Source organism: Poecilia mexicana, unplaced genomic scaffold (assembly GCF_051168715.1).
Source record: "Poecilia mexicana isolate PSO_F unplaced genomic scaffold, ASM5116871v1 scaffold_11, whole genome shotgun sequence".
Lineage (NCBI taxonomy): Eukaryota > Metazoa > Chordata > Actinopteri > Cyprinodontiformes > Poeciliidae > Poecilia > Poecilia mexicana.
The window spans coordinates 7,178,991-7,184,990 of NW_028263380.1; positions in this window are offsets into that span (position 1 = coordinate 7,178,991).

Genomic DNA, 6,000 nt, shown 5'->3' on the forward strand with positions numbered 1-6,000 from the left:
TTCAGTCCAGATGCTCATTCCATCAAGAGCCGCAAACACACACACACACACACACACACACACACACACACACACATTTTACCTTCAAGAATCGTTTTCTGGCTCTTGTTTCCTCCAAAAAGCGGAGCCTTTAGAGACCTTAGATAACCTGTTTTGACATCCGTATACGGACAAGGAGGAATGGGAAATCTGGGGCACTTCAAAAAATAATAATGATAAAGTATAGAGCAGCACAGTAGGTCAGTCTATTGATTTGTGTCCACAGATGGAGCTTTTCCTCTTTCTTCTCACTAGTGGGTATAAAAATAAACACAGAGTAATACAGTCATCACCAAATGTGGGTCATATTTCCTAGTGAAAATCTCAGCATTTAGATTGTAAAATGGATGAAAGAAATCAGTTACAGGTACATAGTTGAGGTCATGTCTTAAAAAAAAACCCTAAAAAAAAAAACCTAACTATTGAAGTTTGGGATTTGAATCAGGTGACTTCAGGTAATTTAAGTAATTTTAGCTGCCCTAAAGACTTTATTTTTTAAATCAGGGCAAGTCTGATTTAAAGGGCAAGTCTGATTTAAAGTCAGATGATGATAAAAGGCTGTGTATTTCTTTATAGAGCGTATGTAAATATCTGGTTTCATCTGTTTTAGATTTTTCTGACACTTTGCCAAAAAAAGAAATCCAAATAATAAAGTTGTCTTAATTAATTTAAGTTAATTGGTGAAAGTGTGTAATGAAAGCTCTATCCTAAAAACAAAAAAACATGTCACTTACGTATTAAGAAATCTTTTTTGCCTTGCTTTTGCTTTTTGGTTTATAATTTAGACAACTAAATTCTGGATAAATCTTACATTTTCTCACCACATCGTATAAAAAATAAAAAAAAAACAACTCTTTTGAAAAAGCTGTTCACCCTCCTCGCCTGTGGTGGCGCTGCACCAAGAACCACTGCATGAAACGATATAAAAACCTCTGAAGGCGACACGAGCGCGACTTCCTTCTCCACGGCACGTAAACATAAACTGGAGTGGCATCAGATTTTAGCGGTTGCAGGATTTCTCTTTTGTTGTTTGCAAAAGACCAGAAACCATTTCTCCAACTAGCGCTGGACTCACTCATTTGCTTTGGTTGTTTTTACCCAGAATGCCCCGCGATGTAGTCCGCTTCCTGCTTTCGGAGCACCCTCAGTCGACTGAAATATACGCCCTGAAATTAAAAAGTTCCAGATTTTGGAGAAAATCTTGTAATTATAGATTATTTTTTAATTTTTTTTATTTTTTTTTGACTGAGGAAATGAAAGCATAAAACACAGTTTCGAATCCATCTTGCTCCAGCGGGTGTTGTTTACTTGTGACTTTCTGTGTTCCTCGTGTTTCTCCCTACATAGCTACATCTGTGAAAGGAAGAAAAAAAACAGTAGCTGCGTGAAATCAATTTGGAAACTGATTGGAGTCGAACGGCAGCTGAGCTACTGATCAGAGGAAAAAGCTCAGAGGCGGCCGGAAATCCATCTGTTCTTACAGGGATACAGGATGCACTGAAAGGACTTCTAACATCTACTTCACACGTGGCCACAGCAACGTCTGAGCATCTCTGCTTGTGACCAGAAACGCAGAAATCAATTGAGGAACATGCAGCTTCCTGGGGAGACGGCGGCGCACAGAAGAGCGAGCGGCGCTCATGAGAACAAGACGAAGGTTGGAAGGCAGGAAGAATGAATCGGAGGCCGGTTTGAAGACTGCAGGCGCTTCCAGGGAAGGGCTGGCTGAGAAAAGTTTTCCCATCAGGGGAACTATTGGTCCAGAGGGAGGAACAGAAGGGGTGGAGAGAGAGAGAGAGAGAGAGAAAGAAGGATATTTAGGGAGGTGAAGAGACTTCGCAGGAACAGACAGAGGGAAACGATGCAATTACATAACTGATATTTGGAGGCATCTCTGAGCATTTATGAAGCGTTTCCCATTGTGGTGCAGACACACACACTCACACACACACACCACCACCACCAGCAGATGCAAACGCTCACACTCCGTCGGGTGTCGCTCAGCGGAAGACGACCTCGCATTTATGCATATGCAGAGAAGAACAAACAGCATCTTTACATACTTGGCTAACTTGTGTTAATAATCTTTTGGGTGACATTCTGATTTAATACAAGCAGAATAAGGCAAGACCTTTATATATGAATAATTCTGTACGACCGATGGAACAGAATAATTCATACACACGGTTTGAGTCAATTCCTATTTCAAGCTCCCATAAAGCCTATTGCAGAAGAACACACAAGCTGTTTCATATCCAACCTCAAGAATCTACAAAATCATACAAGAGAGGCTAAATTTGTAGACAAAAAAACTTTCCATTTAAGTTGCAGATAATCAGCAACATGTCAACCACCATTTTCTATCTGACACAAGACCGTAGTCATTGGCAACTGCCTTGTCAATTGTGATTGGACGACCTGCAAAGAACAAATATGCTGAAAGATTTCAGAGAAACTTGATGCCAAAGTGAACACGTTGCCAAGTGTTGTACTGCTTTACAATCAGTCTCTTATGGATTTGACATGGGATATTTTTACTAACATCATGTCTGAACTACCTGGAAACAGTTTTACTCGGCTTTCGTCGTTCCCAGTGAACAGGACTGCCTGTTGTGTTAGAAAAAGCACCAAATGCTAATCCAGAATTATACATTTCTGTGTCCTTGCAAGCCTCTTTGTGCACTGCATGAATTTTTCAGTTATGAGACATCTAATGGGAGGAACAGCCTCAGAACTGCTGACGATCTGAATGGACCGTCGGCCTTGACTTTAGAAAATTAAACAACAACAAAAAAAATCCAGCATTGTTTCCCCTGCACTTGATCGGTTCCATCCAGCTCCTCGAACCTCTGCCGCTCTGAGCCTTCAACTGCGAGACATACAGTTAGGTATAGACTGCTGCGAAAAGCGTCGTGCAGATCCATCAGGGACGGCACAGAGTGTACGGTACATTCTGCAGCGGCAGCCCCTGAATCTGCCGTCAGACGTCTGACAGGACTGAAGTCTTCTCTCTTGACTTTTGAGCACACAAAACCCAACCTTGGGAAGCCGGCAGAACAATCTCTACTACTGGCATTTGTGCAGACGGCGACACAATGGCGTTTTGATGGAGAGCTGCTGTCAAAACAGAGCATCTCTAGAAATGAAATTCAATAATCAAATAGCTCATTAGCAAAAAAAGAAAATGTCCAAAGGAAATTTTAAAGTATTTGGGAAAGCTGTATAATCTTAAACTGCGTGTCAGGATGGGAGGTTTTAAAGGTTACAATAGTCAGATAGCTCATCTGTCAGCAGCTCCATTGAGTTGCATGTCTTTAGTCTGCAGAAAACTCAATCCCCTCAGCATCCCTCTTCCTGTGTGCGGACAGCTGATCTATAAAATGAGCAAACTGTTGACTTGTGAAGCAAACCCCTCTGAGAATTATGACCCGAGTCAATTTTTTTTTTCTTTTTCTGTCGTCTCTTTGGAGCTTTGATTTATGCTCCAAGCTTGGTTTTTGTTTCAAGCTCAAACTGTACCGCATTCATTTTTTCCCCCCCTCCAGCTGAAAATCTGCATAGCTGCTGCATAAAGTACCAAATGTTATTTTGAATTCGGCGTACCAGGTGGTGTTACATGATGGAGCAATTAGTCTCTTTAAAAAGCAGGATGCCTCCCTGACAAACAGCGATATGAAGTTTAAAGAACAGAGCGGACACATCAGGGGAAAAGTTGTGAAGATGTTTTTAGCTTTTTGTTTACAAAGAAATAATAAAACATGTAGTTTACAATTTAATGTGCTAATTTGTGTTGGTCTGTCACATAAAATCCCAATTAAAACTTTGCAGTTTGCAGCTTTAAATGAAGCAAACTCCTGATTTTATACCATTTTGTAGCATAATCAAGTAACTATGAAGCTATGAAAATGCAATATATATCAAATATAACTTGAAAGAAATTTTACTTCTTAATTGAGCGCTTTGAAATTGGGCCTCTGTCTCTTTAAAAACTCCTGCTGTTTCTGAAACTCTGCCTTCAGGAAGACATCACACCATCTATTAACCATTTAACGACATTTTTACCAGCGTTGCCCTGAGAAGTAGCTCGTCTAATGAGCTCCGCCAGATGTTTGCTAATTGCTGCCGACTAGTCTGAAGGAGCTGAGTGGGGGAGGGCTGTGAGGCTGAAGCTTGGAAACTGAAGCTCTGAGGAGGAGCTTCGTCGTTGAAGGTGGAGCTAGGTCCCTCCAGGTGTTTTGCACAGCGAACTGGTTGCCACGGGAGATTAAAGGATTTCTCAAACATGCATGAAAGAATCAAGGCAACACTCCAGGTTTGTTTTTCATGAGAGAATAACATTATAACATGATGTAATGCTAAGAAAAAAGTTACCTTTACATGATACTGCCCTTTAAATGTAATTTTATTTCTGTTTTGCTTCAAGAAATGTAACTTTTGTGGTAGAAACAGCAACTGCAGTTTAGGCACTATGCTACATTTCTAGCATGTCAAGGCAAATTTACATAAATAAATCTGGAAATACTTCAAGCTACAGGAGAAAACGGCGACATTTATGTTAGAAACAAAGAAGCCAGGTTGTGTTTGTTTAACACCATCCACAGCTTAACCAGAGGAATCCTAAACCCTGCAGCCTGGATGCCTCCTGCACTGCAGGGACATGTAACCCACGGATCACAGCCCGGAGATGAGGAGAGGCCCCGTTATTCACGTCCCCCACATACAAAGGGCCCCGCAGGGATCAAAGCCAGGGATGTGACTCTGACCAGTCAGCACTAAAAGCTGCCTGACAGAGGCATCTGTTCTGTGTTGTGTTGTTAGAAGAAGCGACTTGAAAGATGGGAGTTGTCCTTTTTTTCATCATCTTCTCTGTCACTGGGTCAGTTATAAAACACTTCCACATAAATCTTTTGGTTTGAGGTGCTACCTGCTTTCTTGATTATATCTATTACTGTCTGGACAGAGGGTATGAGAAATGAATGACTAACTGCTTAGCAAATAGCGTAGGACTTGTCAGGTAAAGACAAATGTTTAAGTAAAAATGGGTAGTTGTGAAGTGACTAAATAAGAGACGTCTTTCTGATAATAGAGGAGAGAGAAGCTGCATATGTTGGTATAGATCCAATACCAAGTAAATACAGGACAAATATTACCGATATCAATACTAATATCAATGCAGCTCTAGAGGAAGAACACACAAACAGTTTAGCTTTTTTCCACCTCACCAACCTCATCTCAACAGGAATCGCTGAATGTCCATAATAACATGTCAAGGTTGAATAGAAACACAGACGACCCCAAATGAATCCAGGTTTCTCCTGGTGTGTTATAAGCCTGGTGGGCCACCAGGCTTTACTTGCTGCCCCACCAGGCTAAGCATTGTTTATTTATTATAGAGTTTTTTTTTATTCACCAGTATCAGTGTTATGAGTATTTTTTTTTAATTAACCAAAACTCCATAGCTGTCTTTACCAACCAACACATTAACAACTTAAACGAATAAAGTGACAAGTCAAGGATTAAACTATCCAAAAATGTTGGACGCTTTAGGATGGCACAACTTAAGTGCAAAAAAATGATATTCATTTTAATTGTATGTTTTTTATTTTTTGGTTTTTGTAAGACTTTATATGTGTCTTCCACTTCCACATAATTATGTAGCCATATTTTTACAATTTCCTGTCAGCCTTAAACGTTTTTTAACTCAAAAACATCACAGGCTGCTGGGTGACTGCCACTCGGCTCAGCAAGTTTTCTTGGGGAAATCCTGTCAATAATAATGTCAGTTTGTGTTTGTTCAGTCATGACAGCAAATGGTCAATATTTTGAAGAGCTGCAGAGATCCAGAGCTCAGGTGGGAGAATTTATGCCATCACATAAGTGGAAAACTAAGAATCAATTCTGCGCTCTTGAGCTGTGAAAACTGTCACAATATGTTTTAAAGCGCAAGACGAAGAATCCTTT